Below are 19978 nucleotides of genomic sequence, written 5' to 3' on the forward strand. Positions count from 1 at the left end.
TCTAGAGTTTTTTCTTTTTAAATTACATTGATTTATAGCTTATTCCTACAATGTTTGGAAATGGAGTTTGCTTTTATAATTTGCATTATAAGTATGGATAAAAGAAAATGGATTTGAATTTTTTTATTGCTTAAAATATAAAATCTAAATTTCCAAATTATAATGCTTCTTGCGGTTTTTTTTTGTTACTCTCTTGCCCTTTACCAAATGCAGATGATTAAACCAAACTTATCCTTAAATGAAAATGAGATGCAATATATTTCATACAGAAGGTTTTGAAATGCCTTAACATTTTCAATGGGGAAATCTATAGGATCCCTGTTACTATCATAGTCTATAAATGGTCGATGTAATATAAAAATGACTTTGGGGAATTATACACAACGATGATTAGCATCGAGTAATGTTAGAGTAATTGTTAGCAATGATCATTTTTGCTTTGCGAGCACCGAGGATGAGTTGAACAGATGGCGCGTGAACATATTTTTGTCATTTGCTCTGCTCCTCTTCCTCTGCCCCCCAATCCTGTTGTTTGTATCTGCCATCCTCTGTTTCTCTCGCTGCTGCCATGAAAATATCCTCGGAAGCCTCATTTTGTTCCCCGACTTTATTATCACCAGGATGCCGTTCTGTTCCACAACACCATCTTCTACAACCTGCAATACGGCAACATAAACGCCACAGCGGAGGAGGTGTACCAAGTGTCACGTTTAGCAGGCCTCCATGATGCTATCCTCAGGATGCCCCATGGCTATGACACCCAGGTTGGAGAGCGGGGCCTCAAGCTGTCAGGTCTGCTGCACATTTATGTCTACTCATTGTACGCGGTCTCCCGGATGCGAACCAGAGCTGTGTGTTTTGTCTCGCTCCCCTGATTGCATTCTTATGTAAAGAATTTAAAAGCTCAGCTGTCATCCTGTTAATTAGCTACTAATAGCTTATGTTCTATTGATAAAGCTCAGGAAAGGCTTGGAAACAAAACCCAGCCTGTTGTATGTTTGATGAGATTTACAATAATGAGATACAGACAGCTATTGTTTAAAGTCAAGTTTGACTTTCAACAATATTAGATATCAATATCAAATATCAGACATCACAACACTAAGCTTTTTTATATAATTTCTTTAAAATTGAAGAGATTGTTTCTGATTTGAAACATTTTCATCACCTATTTATTCTTTAAAGAAGATAACAAAAATATATTTTTACTGTAGCTCAGGCTCCTTGTGTATCCTAGTGAAACCCCCCTGACATTTCAGTTCTTCGGATTTCTATATATTTTGGTTGTACTTTTGGGTACGTAAAGATACACCAAAATAATGGCAAAGTTTTAATTTAGTTTGTTTTTAAATTTTTTTAAAACCTGCCTCATGTTTGCTCCTGCTACATTTCTATGTTGCTACGCTAAATTAGCATTAACTCTGTTTCATATGACTTGTTGAAATTCAACTCATAACAATTTCAGTAATTAGTTAATGTTTAACAAACCTTACAGAAAATGTTGTTCTCCCTGCTTTAGAAATGTAGGGCTTGTCTTGACTTGTAAAATTTAATGACAAATGTTCAGCTGCATTTGGGTACTTGCGTTCACATCAGTGTACTGGAGCACAGAACAGGTCAGAAAGGAAAACGTGGCAGACATCACATTTTTTACTTTGAACATCAGTGCAAAGATGAAAAAACTTTGTTGGCAGAAATCCAGATTTGCTGGATTGACAAATTAATATGCAAACGCTATGACGCAATCTGCAAGCTGTTCTCGTGTAAATACATGACCATGTTAATTAAACTAAAATCACCCAAATCTGCTCATTCCATGAACCTCCATGCTGTGCCCCTAAGGACCTTCCCTCCTGCTAAAAAAAAACAGCTACTCATTATATCACAAATGGTGACAACAATGTTAGGACATCTGTCTGTGGGCTGATCTCCAGGGAAACAAGTCATCCAGGAAGACAATAAGCTGACACACTCGAGCCGTTCCTCCATCTCTAAAACCAAGGTCACACCTTCACCACTTTCACAGATGTCTTCTGCTTTTCCACGACAAATGACAAACAACATAAATTGGTTCTCTTGTAGATTGTCATGAGGATGTGGAAATTTGAAAGAGTTTGCAGTATTCCTCTCAGACTGCGTGTAGCTATAAGCATAAAAAAAAAACAGTTCTTAGAGCTAAATGTTTCCAAAATTGCAATTTGTCAGACCTTCTTCACCTGCAGTTTGGACAAAGAAACGCTGTTAAAGTGTTGAGCACTAAATCACCTCACTGTTTTATAGCAAAAATAATTTAATTAAAAGTTAAAAGGACTTGAATTCAAATAGATAAATAGAATCTTATAAATACAGAGCCATATCCTCTGTCAGACACAGCAAAGGGCTTCTTAATAACACTGAGCCTCCTCCATGTTCCCAGCAGATATTAGGGAGTGCAACTGCTGAAAGCTTCAGTTTTGTGGGTGGTTGCATGATTTTATGTTGCAGCATTAAGGCCTTTTTTTCCCTGCAAGGGCCTGGCCCTGTTGTTTCCGGACCTGGCTGTGTTGCATTGAGCAGAGGGCCGCCACGAAAGTGGCGGGTATCAACATACCAAGCAAATTCTTGTCAAAGTTACTTACAAAAGTTACGCAGGCATACGTGAGACATTTGGATTAATTGAATAACTTTCAGTGAACATTTAGCTTTTTTTTTTTTTTTTCAATGAGTAGTGTTAATTTTGTTGGCATGAGTCACTGATAACTGGCACCAGATCTTGGAACATTTTCAGTGAGCTACACCTGGCTGTTTTGAGTTAAAGTAAAAAATAAATAAAAAATACATCTTGCTTCTAAAAATTATTTGTATTTCTGATGAAACATTTGAAATGGCAGCGATGTCGTTTTTAAGCATTTGCTCAGAAACGTTTCCCTTGGATCACAAACGGCTAAGTTGTCAAAATAAACTTTGTCTGTGCAGAGAAACGGCTACAAACTCCATCAGAGTTTCAGTTAATCACTTCCACCATCGCTGCGCTGTCATTCATTTCTTCATTTTAAGACCATAAGTGTGTTTAAGTGCAGGCTGCCTGTAAGTTGTCCTAATTCATCAACACGAGACTTTGTGCAATCGGTTCTTAGCGTCACTCACTTAGCCCACGTAAACAGGGCTGTGAACCGTTTCGTCTTCGACGCGCAATTACCAGCGGCATGTGGAGCGAGTGAGAGAACGGACAAATAAAGACATGACTAAGTTCTCATTATTTCACTGCTGCGTACGTGACAGCTGCCAGCGAGCGATGAGAGGAGGGTGTGGATCAGGAAGGGCCAGCGTGCGTCGCGGTGCTCGTCGCTCTCCACTGCCAGCCATGTTACACTCGCTGAAAGCCGCTTTCTTTCAGAGGCCACACGCCGCTCGCATGTAATAAAGCCGAGTCAGACACAGTGGGAGAAATCTTTGAGCCCTGCTGACTTTTTCCTCACAATTAAATGAAAGTCTGTTTTTTTTTTTTTTTCACAGACTCAAAGCCCGCAGCAGTGCTATTGTGTGAGCAATGGCCCCTCGGTTTGTGGCAGTAATGAAGAGACGAGCCAAACGGCAACTTGTTGCCCGTCTTTGCGTATGTCAAACACCGCAGCTCTCTCCACCTCTTATTAATAACGTCTCTTTGTCTGTTTCAGCGGGGAGAAGCAGCGCGTCGCCATCGCCCCGCCATCCTCAAGAACCCGCCCATCCTCCTGTACGACGAAGCGACTTCGTCCCTGGACTCCATCACAGAAGAGGTCGGTCCTGCCGCCGAGACAGACATCGGCATGCGTGCATAATAACAGTTCGCACTGTCTGCATACACATTTAGCAGCACAAACACCCACTCAGTCACCTGCTGTAGGTACACAATAATTCAGCTCCCTCCTGCGTCACATACCTGCTGTGACACACACACACGCACACGCGCACTGCACCCCAATGCACTCCTCCCCCCGCCACCTGCCTCTGTTTCTCCCACTTAATCTCCAGCTCAGCTTAAACCACACGGTCTTTGTAAATGTTACATCTAATGAGAAAGTTCAGCACGATCTTTCTGAACTTGTGCAGAAAAAATCCCCGAGTTGGGCAGCAAACGTGGCTGTTAATTGAGTTTTTTTATTTTTTTTACTGTTGCCTCTCATAACAAAGATGTTTTTAGATTATCATATGCACACAGTGGAAAGAAAAGCAAATGAAGGTGGATGTTGCTGAGCAACATTGTATTGACTTTGAGTGTCTCTGTCGAATCAAGGTGTGGGAATATGTTTCATATATATTCTGTCATTCATGCACTTTTCACACCACAGTTATTGCAAACTGTTTTCCTGTGATTAGGGGATCCTATTGTAAGGCTTAGGATGTTAAACAGAGCCCTTCAGACGTATCCACTTCCTGTGAACTTTTTCACATTTTCTCACATTAAAACAGCAACCTTCAATAATGTTCAATGGATTTTGTCGGACAGACCGACTCCAAGAGCGTATGGTTGTGAAGCGGAAGAAAATGACGCATCTTTAAAAACATTGAATTCTTCGGTGTGGAGGGAAATGATAAATGCTTTAAGAAGCTGAAAATTAAAACATAGCACCTTTCTCATATTTTCTTTGGGTGCAATTTGTAAGTCGTGGATTTTTTTCTCTCCACTCCACAATTATATACTCTATTATGTCGATTATCACACGAAAGTTGCAAGAAAACAAATTGCTGCAGGTTTCGATCATTTTCTCTGTGCTTCCAGAGCATCCTGAGTTCAACGAAGGAGATATAAAGGACCGGACGTCGCTGTTCATCGCCCACCGGCTGTCCACAATCGTAGATGCGGATGAGATTCTGGTCCTCAATCAGGTGAGAGCTCCCCTGTGCGTCTTTAGCGTGGCCGCATACCTTCGCTCGTTAACATTTCATTCAGAACATAGGGGTGATGGGAAGCGAATCATATCGCGCTGACTTTCTGAGCCCAAACATCCTCAGTGTTAATTGCCAGTCCAATTAGTTACGTTTGCATTGAAGAGAAGGACGATGACCTGCACTCCGCGTAACCTTCGGCACTCCGTATCTGCCAGCAATGAGCATATAGCCCGCCGCGCCGGTTTGGCACTCATTTATTTCCCACCGTTACCTTTTCCTCATTGTATGTGATAAAAACCTGCTTCGTTTAACTTTTCTCATTAACTTCAACAACAACAGGACGTCTGTCTGCAGAAGAGAATGTATTATTTTCTCCATAAGGGCTCATTAAAGCAGTCTGACTCGACTGGCTGCTTGGTCAGATGGCTCGTGTGTTGTCTCCGTGTCTAATAATGTATGGGCCATCTTCCAGACACTGATGAGGCCTTGTTCAGGGCTATACATGGCTCCTCAGATGGCTCCTCGACAACCGTGATTGTTCTAACTGTGGCAGCAGTGAATCTCTTTTCTGCGTCCAGGCGAGCGGAAATAAGCAGCGCCGCGCACGGCTGTAAACACAAAAGAGACCAGGAGTGAAGTCGGTTATTATCTAGAAAGTAAGAGTTAATATAGAAGCGATGCAGGTGAGCTGACATTTCCACCAGTGCTTGAGCGGAGGATAAAATGAGAGGAGACTTCTTTGAACTGCTTGTCTCGTTCCGTGTTCCCGGAGTCAGATGGCGGGATCAGAGGGTTGTGACGAGGAGCACGTCTGCGTGTGATGTCGCCACAGTGTTTGCTAGTGTCACCAGCAGAGGACTGCCTGGGTGCTCATTAAAATAACGAGCAGGGTACAGTCACATGCTCGTCCTGGGTGTGCTAAAGACACTGCCAACACCTCTGCACGCTCAGCCGAGGTGGGGGAAGGGGATGCCCTCGTTTGTGTGTTGGCTGCGTGGGAGGGGAAGCGTTTGTCGTTTTCGTCCACGAGTTGTGTTTTTTTTTTTGTTTTTTTTTTGCGAGAATGCAACAGTTGTTGGGAGGCGTCGCGGACTCTAGCACGCGGTCACGACGCAGCGCCGACTGCGCTTGTGGCCACTTCATTTTAATCTTAGCGTTCGTTCCTCTCTTGTGTTTCCAGGGCAAAGTGCAGAGCAAGGCAACCACCACGCCCTCCTCGCCACCCCAGGCAGCTTAACGCAGAACTGTGGAACGCTCAGAACAGCAAAATCCTGAACAGCGGCGCCGGCAAGAACTCAGCCGAGCCGCCGGCCGAACGGCTGTCCAGAAGGAGGAGGAGAGAAAGAAGCTGCAGGAGGAGATCCTGAACAGCGTGAAGGGCTGCGGGAACTGCTCCTGCTGAGAGGAGCCTCCACCACCATGTTCCTCCATCCTCACAGACGGCCTGCGCTGGAATCCTCGAGCCGGAGACCGGGCCGCTTCTCCGTCTCTCCTCCTCTTTCAACTAAAGGCCGCCGCCGCACGCCAAAATGGGAGGTGGAGCACAACAGGGAGCAAGTGTGTTTAGCTCTGGCTTGTGGCCAGATTTCAAGCTTTCATGCCAGTTTCTGAGCTGAAGCAAAAGCGTAAGAGACTCCATGTATCAAATACGTGTGTTGGAGACATCTGTTCCCAACATGGCCGTCTCCTTCTCCTCATTTTGGACATCTGGTTTAGTGACATCTTTCATTTGCACTGGAAACATGTAATCACTTGCATATGCCTTGACGTCGACAGAATTTGTATGGATTTAGTTTTTTAAATATTCATAAAAAAGAACTGACCCTAGAGTTTGCATTTTCATGTTTTATTCAAAGTGTGTACATATCTCAGTACATGCTGCAGTTGAAATCCTGAACTACAAGACAGATTGAACACTATTACATAGAGGAGACGCTCCTCTAATATTCACCAATACTGATTAAGGCACATAACTTTATTTGCAATCTCTATTCAGAATATTAAAAATCTGCTTATGGCATTGTTTATCTGCCCAGATTCATTCAGATTTTTTCATTAATAAATCTTACACCATAATATGAGGGAAGAGCTCTAAATGTTTCTCTTTCATATCTAAACATCTCATAACAAAAGGGTATTGAGGTTTAAAAGTCAATGACGGCTTTTAGATTGTGACCAAATACGAGTCTTCCTCTGCAAAGTATCGTGTTATCATGTCCTCATCTTTCCGGTGAATGGTTTGGTTGCGGCGGGCACAGTTTCCTTCAGATCTATCCGTTTTGTATCTAAATGAAGAATATTCAGATATGTTGTACAATACGCTGTCAAATACTTTTCTAAAGAAACCTGCACCATGTTGATGTGAGTTACTTGCAGAAAATGTAATAAATTTTGGTGTTTTGACAAAAATGACTTTTCTCTTTAATCAAAGCAAAGATAAATGGAAGATGGCTTCTTCTAAAAATTGCTTGATTTTATTCATTTATTTTATTCCCTTAGTTTGTTTAAACCCAGGGGAAACAAATAATGAACATTTACAAAGTAAATTTTAATGTACATGACTGATTAATTTATACCTTTTGTCCTTTGCACAGGTGGATGGGAAAAGGGAGCAAAAAGCATATTAAATAAAGTTTTAAAACGGTAACTGTGACAAAATTTTGCAATATTCTGATGGTTTTAGTTACTGGCCTCGATTTATTAGTAACTGGATAGGAAGAAGACGTGCAGAAAATGATTCATGGACTTTTTTCCCTGGGTACAATAATTTATATTTCAAAATATGACTGGTTGTATGTTTTTGATTTTTTTGACTAAGACTTTCAAACCTTGTATGCTACATTAATGTGATCTAAAGCAGTTTTACAGGCCGATTCCCAACTTGTAATGCAATAATATTTTAGAGGTTAACATGTTTAAAAGTGTTTCTGCAGGGTCACAGAAGTCACAATATTGTATTAAAATTCATAGTTCCAGGCTTATGCATTGAGTTTTAAATGTAAGAAATAATCTGGATATTCCATGCTGCAGTTCTTTGAAAACAGTTTCTGGAAAACTTTGGACGAGTCTTCATTTTGTTTTTGGTCAGCAGGTCTTTTCGCCTGTCGGCTCCTCAAAGGCCGTCCACTGTTTCTCCATTTGTGGACAATAGATCCAACCGAATCACCTGAATCATTAAGCATTAGAAGTGACTTTGTAACTTTTATGATGTGGCGTTTTGGAGATGTTTTAGCCTCTTTTGAAGATGCAGGTCAGGGAGTAACCAGGTATTGCTGTGGCTATTACAGTTAGTTTGAAGATCTGAAGCACACAAACTGAGGAAATCTGGCTGATACATTTTCACAACTTTTTTTTTTTGCATTAATCCTAATTAATGAGAACTAAAAAAAATATCCAGCAGCTAAGCAGAATTTTCCCATTACATTAAAGATGAATTCACTTTTCTCTTTTTGTCTTTGTAGTCGACTGTCCTGAGAACCACTAAAGCCAAGTCTGCTCTCCTAATTATCTCTTGATGTGATATTGTTCCCTGCAGGCCCGGGCTATTTCTAGTTTTGTTGTGTCCAGTACTATTACATAAATAATGTTAAAAAAAACAACAACAACAAAACATCTCTCAGTGACTGCTGGTTCCTTTCAACTTTCTGCAAACACTGGGACTGATTCATTATATCCATTGTGGATGTATGCACACCAGAGACCATATTTAATTTAAATCAAATGTAATGTATAACAGAGAAGTTTACTTTCCCAGATTAGCTATATTGAAGTTGCCTTGAAAACTGCCAGGGCTTGAAGAAAAAAAAACTATAATTGCGATGAAGAGGACAGGAAATTAATAACAGCAGGAGAACTTTTTCACACTTCAAATAGGATTTATAAAAACACAGCACATCCTATAGAAGTAAGTTTATGAGGCTACGATGAAATCATGATCAGAAACTACATCATATAAATTGCATAGCCTAAAACATCCCAGCTTGATGATGCGGACATTAAAATTTCAGATTTAGCCTGAGGACAGGTATTTTTCATTCTCAGGAAGCCATCTTCAAAGTTCGCCAGCTGCACCAAAATACCAACATGTTGGTTGAAGGAGGAGCAGAAAAAGAAAGAGTGCAGTCCTCGTGTCGAAATCCTTTATTTACTTTAAAAAGAACAATCCTGATTTATTAAAATGAGCACTTCAGCTCGTCCTTCAACAACGTGCCAGAATCAGCCGTAGAATCAAAGCTCCTGCAGTCCCTGACAGGCGGATTGTGAAAAGCAACATTAAACATTAAAACGTATGACTTATTGAATTACAAAATGTCGGGTAAAAGTTTCTCAGAAAAATGAATAATAATTTTAAAAAAGCATAAATCTCTAACTAACTAGTAATTGTTGATTTGTTCTTGTCTTTGGAGAGTCAAACTCTGCAGCTGCTGTAAAATGTTTACTTTTTAATTCAGTATTTTTAAAACATTGATGTTTAATATAATAACTTACAGTATGTGCAATTCCTATATGTGAAGTGTTGGTAGTAAAGTGACCACAATTAATTAAATCACATTTTAGTCGCAACCTTTTTCGTTTTTTACATGAACTTTAGAAGTAAGTTTTGAGTCTAATAATATACCTTATGCACTACTGGGACACTCAGTAACATTTCGACTAAATAAGTACCACACACACTGGCACCAACACTAAACTTACATATTATGACCATATACTTTTTATGCATCCTGATGCTTTTTTTTTTTACACATAAATATACAATGATGTCATCTGTATATAAGAATCTTGAGATTTTAGTTATTGTAATAAATTTCATCATGTATAAGACAAAATCTATTCCAGCCAATTGCCTTCTGAAGTCGCCTAATTAGTAAATGTAATCCACCTGTATTTAATCTCTGCATGTTGCATCAAATATCATCATGAAGTCATAAGGTAGGTCAGAGATGCAGTTATTGAGGCCATAAAACAATATGCTTTGATAATTTACTAAAACACTGTTCAGTCCATTATCTGAAAATGAGAGAATATATCTGCAAAGCTACAGAGACATTCTGCCTGACAAGCTGGACAGGGAGCTTCCTGCTGTGAGGATGTTTCCTTCAGCAGAGACAGAAAATCTGATCACAGTTAAGGTAAGACAGAGCGACATAGCAGGACAATGACCCTCAACATACAGATAGAGCTGCAATAAAATGGTTTCCATCAAAACATAATGGCTTTAGAGTGACCTAGTCAAACTCCAGACTCGAAAGTGGATGTTTCCCTCCGTTTGACTGATGTTCAGCCATTTTTAATTTTTTTTTTTAAGGAAGGAACTAGTGAAATGTGAAGCAAGCATCTAAATCTGTATGGTGGCAAACGCTACTTAACAACACTCTGCACTCTAATGAGAATGGCCCACTAAGCTTGACAAGTACCGCTTTATTTTACAAAACCCCGCCGAAATGGCGTCGCGTGAAAATTATATCTTTTGATGACTAATCAAAGGAAGTAGAATATAAAATGGATCTGTATCATCAATGAAAGTAGTTAAGGAAACATTTTTTTTCCCCCACTTTGTGTCTAACAACCCATTGATGTTTCTCCTACTGTGGATCCGTGGACAAGATCTGTCACGGAAGCCGAAATGATCAAGTGACACTAACGCGCTCTGGTTGCGTTTGTTTTCTGACGGACACAGCGACATCAGATGCTCCTCTAGGAGCCCCCTGCGACTCTTTGGCCCCTCCTCCGGGACCAGAGACTCCGCACCGCACTTTCTGCGGTGCCTTTCGACCGGATTATAATTGAAGCCGACAAATAACAAAAAAAAAAAAAAAATCTACCCAATGTGACAGACCGAGGCCCGCCTCCCTCCGCCACCTCCGGAGAAAGTCGCGCATTATAGATGAAAGTAGACTTTGATAAAGGCCCCGCTTAAAAAGAAACTAACTGGGTGATTGCGGCTGGATGGGCCTCCTTTCATGCGTCAGATGTCCAGGCAGATGAGTTGATGTTAATGGCGTCCTTCTAATCTAACCTAGGAAGCGATTATGAGACTATTCATTAGTGACTCCCAGCAACGCTCAGCTGCTGCCCCTAACAGGTTATCCACTAATTATTCGGAGAACATGGCTCACTATGATGTGCCATGGTTGTGTGAAAGAGCCTCGGGATATTATTACTCAGGGCGCTGTATTTATTTATCTTTTCCCACGTTGCTCTTTCTCTTTCTGTGTGTCAAGGACAAAACACGCAAGCACTGAAGTTACTAAGCAATCTGAGGTGGGCCCACACAGGGAGGGTGTCTGCTTTCTCGCTATTTATGTTGGAAAAAACTGAGTCACAGAAATCTGTCGTTCGGCGGTTTTGTGTCTGCTCTGCGATTGGTGCCGTTTGTCTGCGTGTTTCCAGGAGGTAATGAGGAAGCCATTCTGCTGTTTACCATTCAGCAGTCGGCAAGCGCCAAGAAAGACGGACACACAAAGGCCTCTTAATAATGTCCTTAATATGGACTGCAGCAAGCACTGCGACCTTCTGCTGAAGGAGAAAGTTTCAAAGAACATGCTTCAGATTCGCTGATAGGGTAATATCAGCACCTACTCTTTCTCTCTCTCTCTCGTTCTTTCTCTGTGTGTCTGCATCATAATGTAGCCAGGTGGTAAATTTTGGTTAAATAATTGTACTGTTTCAAAGTGTTGGTTTTCTTGTATCTTACGGTAGCAATGCTATTAAGTGATTTTGTTTCAGTTATGCAATTTTATTTCCTATGTGTATGTTTTTCACATTTAAATATGATCAGGTAGTTGGTCTCAAGTGCTGCACATTTTGACCACCAGAGAGCAGTGTTTCAAGGTGATTACTGTTTCCCAAGACGGGGCAGGAAATACATTTTGTTCTCTTCCGGTGTTGCTATGCTATGTGATGAACTTGGACGGGAACTGTATGTGATTTATCTGCAGGTGATAGTTTCAGCAGAAAATCGGTAAATGTATACATCACTTGTTGAAATATGTCAGTATGTTCTCATTTATGTGATAAGCAGTCAGTATTTTAATAAGATGGTGTATTTCTGAAACGAATGGTTCAGGGAGCCTGTCTGTGCGGTGCAGGGCGGCCATTTACTGCACGTGGAATTAAGATGTCCGATCATCGGTGTTCTCCAGCATTAAGAGTGAACTGAGACATTACTGTCGAATGTAAGTGTTGATAAAATAAGTCATATCACAACTCCATGCGCTCTAAATCAGTGTGGTGTAATACAGCTCTCTGTATTTGTTTGTGCAGCCAGAGGCCACTGCCGTATTTTTATTTCTTTTCTTTACATATTGTATTTTCTTTTGAGATCTGCCACATTTCACATTTCATGAATATTTACCAAATGTTTTGGTGCATCTATGTTCTGATTTTTGAACAACAGTAAGGAACAAGACAGCTTTGTTCAGTCTGTTCCAACTGATAATAAAATATACTGCACATTAAGAACCCCAGTTATTGTGTCCTGTGAGGCTAAGTATTTCCCGGGCTACACAATTTGGTACCAGAGTGGGGTGTGCAAAAAAAAAAAAAAAAAAAAGAATTTAATTTGTTTAACCTACTACTACACCGTGGCATTTTATGTACAATTAACTAAGAAATACGGCAGTGGTGAAGACTACGGCGATCAACCATCACAGGAGAGGACGTGTGGAGGTGCTGGTTTCACAGCGTGACTGGTGCTGCTTTGGAACGAAACTCATCTGGATGAGGTCCAGCCACCCGGATTTAAGGGTGTTTCGAACCACAGACTTTTCCCTATAGTATCCTTGTTTTTTTAGAACTTTGTTGAATCTTCTGTTGGACTAACTTCTGGACTGAATCAAACATACTGGTTACATTATGTCAACCGTTCAAAGTGCTGAAGACAGTCTCAGCGGTAGTGATTCATCCAATCAGAGTCCATTAGAAGCAGCAGGACCAAGCAGGGTTCCGGCTGATGAGATACAAACTCAACTTCAAGAACTCGCTAGGTTGCGAGATGATCTTGTCAGGCTAAATGATGAAACTAGGGCTCAAAGAGACCACACTAGTCGGGCCCCCACTCGTTCATACATTTATGTCCCACGTGAACGCCAGGTCCAATTCTTTTGTGGGGAGTGGGAGAAGGATGGGAGATCTGTTGAAGAATTTATTGAAGAGGTTGAGAGGGTCATAAGGACCAGAGAACAGACAACTGAGGAACAGTGTGATTTCATACTGTCATTGCTACGGGGACCAGCACTAGAGGAAGTCAGGTTGTGTATGGGGGGTAGATCAGTGGAACCTAGTGATATTTTCTCTTTTCTGCGAAATGCTTTTGGAGAAAGACGCAGTGTTGCACAACTTTGCAGTTGTTTTACAATCGTAAACAGGCTGATGGACAACACCTCCGTGACTCCTCCCGTGCACTATCCCAGATACTGAGTTCTGTAGTAAAACAGTCCACAAATGCTGTGCCTGATGAGAAAACAGTTCTCCGGGATCAATTTATTGAAGGTTTAAGGCATGTCCTCTGAGACGTGAACTAAGAAAAATGGTGAGAGAGAGACCAGACTCTAGTTTACTAGATGTGAGAAATGAAGCCCTCCTCTGGGAAATGGAGGATAACAGATCCTATTCTGCTAAAGGAGTAAGGAACAACATGGTTCAGTCAGGGGCATTCGAAACCCAGTGTTCTCTGACTAAAACAACACACCATGACCCCCCTTCAGCTTTAGATGAAGTACAGCGGGCTGTTTCTCACCAGGGGGAGCAATTAGCTGAGTTAGGGAAAGCATTGACTGCCCTATCAACTGCTGTGAGTGAACTGTGTAAACGTACGAATCTGACTTCACCAGAACCCAAACAGAGAGTTAAACCACAGCCTGCATTTACACATGATGGTCAGCCTATCTGTTTTAAATGTCAAGGGGTTGGACATATTGCCAGGAAATGTCCACAAAGCAAAGTTGTTTCGATGGGTGCTGCTTCCCCTGGGGACAGGGAAACTAGAACCCTCGGTTGTCAGGAGCCAAACAATCCGGGGGAAACAACTGGCTCAACAACAGAAGCCTTGGACAGAGATAAAGTTTTAGAGAGGGCAGTTGGCGAATGTAAGACAGTTGAAATAAAACTACAGGGTGTGGAAGTTTCATGTCTTCTTGACACTGGCAGTCAAGTAAGTACCATTTCAGAGGGGTTTTTCAACAAGCACTGGTCAGCAAAAGACAGCATCATTCATCCTACTTTTGAATGGTTAAAAATCACAGCCGCTAATGGACTAGAAATACCTTACATAGGTTATGTCGAGCTTGAAGTTGAGGCTATGGGTCTGACCATTCCGGAAAGAGGATTTCTTGTAGTTAAAGATTCAGCACAGTCATCCTCTGTGTCTTGTCTTCTTGGAATGAATGTGATAAAAAAGTGCCAGGAACTAGTACAGGGCAAATTTGAAGCCACAATGCATGGGAAACTTGACTGTAACTGGAGGGAGGCTTTTCATCGAGTGCAGACAGTGAGGTTATCAGACAGGCCCTCATTTGTCAGGATTGCTGGGAAAGAGGCAGTTCATGTGCCAGCCTCATCTGTAGCTACTGTTACAGCAAAGGGACTTAGAACTGTCGGTGAAAGAGGTCCGTTAATGCTACTGGAACCTGGCCATTCCCCTTTACCTGGAGGTTTGGTAGTGGTGCCAACCTTGGTGACATCTGAGAGACATGTTTTTCCTGTCCAGGTCGTGAATTTGTCTGATGAGGACATCTGGTTGAAACCTAGGACTAGACTTGGACTTTTGACTGGAGTTGACTCTGTAAACAGTGATCAGTTGTGTAAAGTTCAGTTTCAGAGAATCTCAGCAGATACAGATGAAGTCAGCATTAGCAGACAACTTGAACCACCAACAGATGTCCAGTCTATCCTCGATAAGTTAAAGGTTAGTGGAACTCCAGAACAAGAAGCACAGCTAGCTCTGCTGTTGGGGAAATACTCATTTGTGTTTACAGCAGAAGATGAAGACTTAGGTTACACAGACAAAGTACAACATGAAATACACCTCACAGATGACACACCTGTGTCCCAGCCTTACCGACGGATTCCCCCCACACAATATAATGAAGTGAGGGAACACATTGGCAAGTTGTTAAGGAAGGGGGTTATCAAGGAGAGCTCCAGTCCATACGCTTCTCCAATTGTGTTAGTTAGAAAAGTTGATGGTAGTCTGAGGTTATGTGTTGACTACAGGAAGCTCAACTCCAAAACCAGGCGCGATGCTTTCCCGCTCCCAAGAATAGATGAAAGCTTTGATGCACTGAGAGGGGCCAAATATTTCTCCACAATAGATTTGGCAAGTGGGTATCACCAGGTGGCCATGCACGAACGCGATAGACCTAAAACGGCATTCACCACCCCGTTTGGTCTATATGAGTATGTAAGGATGCCATTTGGTGTGTGCAATGGGCCAGCAACATTTCAGCGACTTATGCAGGCTACAATGAGTGACCTCACCTTTCAGATATTACTGGTGTATCTTGATGATATTTTAGTTTTTTCTGAAACATTTGAGGAACATCTTGAGAGACTTGAAACTGTATTGAGACGATTAGCTGAGACAGGCCTCAAGGTGAAACTTGAAAAGTGTGCCTTCCTTCAAGACACCGTGAAGTTCCTAGGGCATCAAGTGTCAGCTAAAGGAGTTGGGACAGATCCATCCAAGGTGTCGGCTGTTAAAGACTGGAAGGTCCCATCCACAGTCAAGGAACTCCAGTCATTCCTAGGGTTCTGTAGTTATTACCGGAGGTTTATCCAAGGTTTCTCACAGACTGCAGGGCCACTACATGACTTAGTGAACAAATGTTTAAATGCAAAGAAAACTGGGTGGGCAGGCCACCATTACAAAGCGATGTGGACTCAGGAGTGTAGCTCAGCTTTTGAGAGGTTAAAGAAAAAACTTACTTCCGCTCCTATTCTGGGTTTCGCTGATTTCACACAGCCTTTTATACTAGAAACAGATGCTAGTCAGCATGGTCTAGGGGCTATTTATATCAGCAACAGGATGATGCTAAACGGGTCATCGCCTATGCCAGTCGCCGGTTACGCCAGGCTGAAAGGAATGACCGTAACTACAGCAGCATGAAGCTAGAACTGCTAGCTTTAAAGTGGGCTGTTGCTGAGAAATTCAGGGGATATTTACTTGGTTCGAAGTTTGTTGTGCTTACTGACAACAATCCGCTTTGCCATCTTAAAACTGCTAAGTTGGGCGCAATAGAGCAGAGATGGGTCGCACAGTTGTCAGTCTTCGATTTTGAAGTAAAGTATCGACCTGGGAGCAGTAATGCAGCTGCAGATGCCCTCTCACGGCAGGAGTTTGCAGGGGAGCCTGAAACCGATCCGGATTCAGATTTGGATGGATGTATTGCTGTTTGTAACCTAATAAGACGAGGGACTGCTCTGGAGCCAGATCTGGTGGTTAAAGGGCTTGAATGCTATGAAGTGAGACAGATACGGGCAGTAGAGTCAGGTTCGGAAGCAGTGGCAGGGCAAGGTAACACTCCTACACTCCCAGCCTACACCAAGGAGGAATTATTAGCATTTCAGAGCAGTGACCCCACTATCACAGGTTTCAGAGCTTTTTGGGATCGTGGGAGGAAACCTAGCCCCAAGGAAAGGACAACTCTATCCAGCCTGGTGAAACGACTCCTAAAACAGTGGAGCTTTATTCAGAAGAAGGAAGGTTGTTGTACAGGGTTGTCCCAGAAGCACCCTCTGGGTTAATCTGGCAGTTACTTTTACCTGTTTGTCTCAAAGACCAGGTACTGGAGAGTGTCCATAACAAAATGGGACACCAAGGGATTGAGCGCACTGTGAACCTGCTCAGAGGGAGGTGTTTTTGGGTAGGTTTATATGAAGATGTGGAGAACTGGGTTAAAAACTGTGAAAGATGTGTCTTGTCTAAGATGCCACAACCCAAGATTCATGCCCCAGTACAAGCTTTTCTAGCATCCAGACCGCTAGAGGTCGTTGCTGTGGACTTTACAGTCCTTGAGCCAGCATCAGATGGGCGAGAAAATGTGTTGATTGTGACCGATGTGTTCACAAAGTTCACACAAGCCTTTCCTACTAAGGACCAGAAAGCTGACACCACAGCTAAGGTTTTGCTTAGAGAATGGTTCATGAAGTATGGCGTGCCAGAAAGACTCCATTCAGATCAAGGGAGGAATTTTGAAAGTGAGGTCATAGCAGAACTTTGCAAGTTGTATGGTGTAAAAAAGAGCAGGACAACTCCGTACCGACCGCAAGGAAATGCTCAGTGTGAAAGATATAATAGGACACTTCATGATTTGCTGAGGACGCTTCCACCTGAAAAGAAGAGAAGGTGGACAGAATATCTACCTGAGCTTGTCTACGCTTATAATGTCACCCCTCATTCAACAACTGGGTATTCTCCCTATTATCTTTTGTTTGGTGTTGAGCCCCGCCTTCCAGTTGATGCACTGTTGGGCCGAGAGTGTGTGTCAGAAAGCAGCCAGAACTGGCTCTCTATTCATCAAGACAGACTCAAAGAGGCCCACAAACGAGCAAGGGAGTACTCTGAGCAAAAAGCAGCAGAACGGATTTCTTTTCAAAACAAAAAGGTCTATTGTCCCCCAGTCAACATTGGGCAATTGGTGTTTCTTCGCCATAGATCTTTGGGGAGGCGCAAAATCCAGGATGCTTGGGGTCCCACTATTTACAAGGTAGTGGAGATTAAAGACACCACACACACTGTTGAACCGTTGGAAGGAGGTCCTACAAAGAAGGTTCATAGGTCAGAATTACGACCCTGTTCAGCCCAAGTTCCTACACTCAGGACTGAAACAGCTATTAAGATCAATGATCAGCCAGTGGAGAGGGAAGAGTTGGTGGCAACTGAACCAGATTTTGTGGTTGTAGAGGAATGGAATATGTCCGAGATGGACAATCTTCCAGTGTCAACAGCACATGCAGATGGTATTGTGCCAGATGGGCCTGATGCAAGTTTTCCTGACGTGACTGCTAGAGACACAGACTTTGGGACTATTCCTGATTTTGGATTCACTAACTTCCCTGGTGCTGACTGCATCAGGTCAGAGACCAATCTGAGTAATGATGTGGAGTGTAACAAAGGTTCAACGGCCATTCCTGCGATTAGGAAAAGCAAGCGAAGTACAGCCGGGTCACACTCAAACCCATTTCACTTGCCCAAATCAGCTTGCAACGCTGTAGCAGTTAGCACAGATGTGGTGTCTCAGGTTTTAACAAGTCTTGGTACAGCACTGTTTGAAAAAGTGTTGCAGGAAGCTTTTCGTTTAGTTGAGGTTTAGTAGTCACCGGGGTCGTTGACTAGTTGCAGGGGAGGATGTAGCCAGGTGGTAAATTTTGGTTAAATAATTGTACTGTTTCAAAGTGTTGGTTTTCTTGTATCTTACGGTAGCAATGCTATTAAGTGATTTTGTTTCAGTTATGCAATTTTATTTCCTATGTGTATGTTTTTCACATTTAAATATGATCAGGTAGTTGGTCTCAAGTGCTGCACATTTTGACCACCAGAGAGCAGTGTTTCAAGGTGATTACTGTTTCCCAAGACGGGGCAGGAAATACATTTTGTTCTCTTCCGGTGTTGCTATGCTATGTGATGAACTTGGACGGGAACTGTATGTGATTTATCTGCAGGTGATAGTTTCAGCAGAAAATCGGTAAATGTATACATCACTTGTTGAAATATGTCAGTATGTTCTCATTTATGTGATAAGCAGTCAGTATTTTAATAAGATGGTGTATTTCTGAAACGAATGGTTCAGGGAGCCTGTCTGTGCGGTGCAGGGCGGCCATTTACTGCACGTGGAATTAAGATGTCCGATCATCGGTGTTCTCCAGCATTAAGAGTGAACTGAGACATTACTGTCGAATGTAAGTGTTGATAAAATAAGTCATATCACAACTCCATGCGCTCTAAATCAGTGTGGTGTAATACAGCTCTCTGTATTTTGTTTGTGCAGCCAGAGGCCACTGCCGTATTTTTATTTCTTTTCTTTTACATATTGTATTTTCTTTTGAGATCTGCCACATTTCACATTTCATGAATATTTACCAAATGTTTTGGTGCATCTATGTTCTGATTTTTGAACAACAGTAAGGAACAAGACAGCTTTGTTCAGTCTGTTCCAACTGATAATAAAATATACTGCACATTAAGAACCCCAGTTATTGTGTCCTGTGAGGCTAAGTATTTCCCGGGCTACAATAATATCCAGCCTGGTGATTCAGAGCCGGGTTTTAATATGTAGATCCTCCAAACATGCCCAAAGAGCTGCATCTCTGCTCCCAAGACGCCTGTTAAGAGTGCACAGGTGATGAGAAGGATTCAGCCACACACGACAAATCCCTGCTGACCCCCCTTTTCTCCCCCCTCCTCAGCCTGTTGCTGAAGTCCTGGCGTTTTCCTTCATCACAATAGCGGAGGGAGGGCAGGTTGAGATTGCAGGGCGATCCCTCTGCACCAGGCAGTCAGCTCACTCACCCATCCCACCACAATCCAGCGAGCATGTGGCCAAGGGCGTCTACGCCTTGATAAATATGCATCGCAGCCTCGGAGAAGATGTAGTTATTTCCACCGTTTTGTGTGGGAGTGTAAATTTATGTGCGTAATCCCTGTGTACTATATCAGCGCTCCTGGTCAAATCCAGAATGAATATTCACACGGGCGTGCACTCGCACACGGATACAGCCGATCCTCCCCCTTTGTTAAAAGTCAATAAACACAGAGAGGGTGGTATTTAACATCACTGCACTCACTTTGCTGCTGCAGATGATGAAACCCCCGAGCAGAGTCTGCATGGTCCGGGTCAAGCGTCGGCAAACTGCAAACCCGCTGCAGATTTTGTGAATTTGTTTTATCCTCACAAGCAGAATGTGTTTTTTTTTCTTTTTCTAGAGCAATTAACCATGTAGTTGTCTCTTTTGTTGGAAGAAAAAAAAATGGTTACATAGTTTACAGTTCAGGTCAGAGGTTTACACAAATTTAGCAATAATAGCAGCAGTTTTGCTGTGTTTTTTTTTAAACGGTGATGAACTAGTTCACTGTTTTCTATTTGTTTCCCATAAAACTAGGCTATACCATTTCTTAAAGTAACTATAA

General features: G+C 42.2%; 2 long non-coding RNA genes across 2 annotated transcripts; both read left to right on the plus strand.

The window, feature by feature from the left end:
* Positions 1 to 11485: 11485 nt before the first annotated feature.
* Positions 11486 to 12060, plus strand: LOC145553155 (uncharacterized). Its single transcript, XR_014089401.1, has 2 exons — positions 11486 to 11815; positions 11921 to 12060. It is a non-coding gene; the product is annotated as an uncharacterized LOC145553155 (long non-coding RNA).
* Positions 12061 to 15866: 3806 nt separating this feature from the next.
* On the plus strand, positions 15867 to 19043 carry LOC145553142 (uncharacterized). Its single transcript, XR_014089379.1, has 2 exons — positions 15867 to 18536; positions 18642 to 19043. It is a non-coding gene; the product is annotated as an uncharacterized LOC145553142 (long non-coding RNA).
* Positions 19044 to 19978: the final 935 nt, after the last annotated feature.

The sequence above is a fragment of the Poecilia reticulata genome, chromosome 10, assembly GCF_904066995.2.
Source record: "Poecilia reticulata chromosome 10, P_reticulata-male-v2, whole genome shotgun sequence".
Lineage (NCBI taxonomy): Eukaryota > Metazoa > Chordata > Actinopteri > Cyprinodontiformes > Poeciliidae > Poecilia > Poecilia reticulata.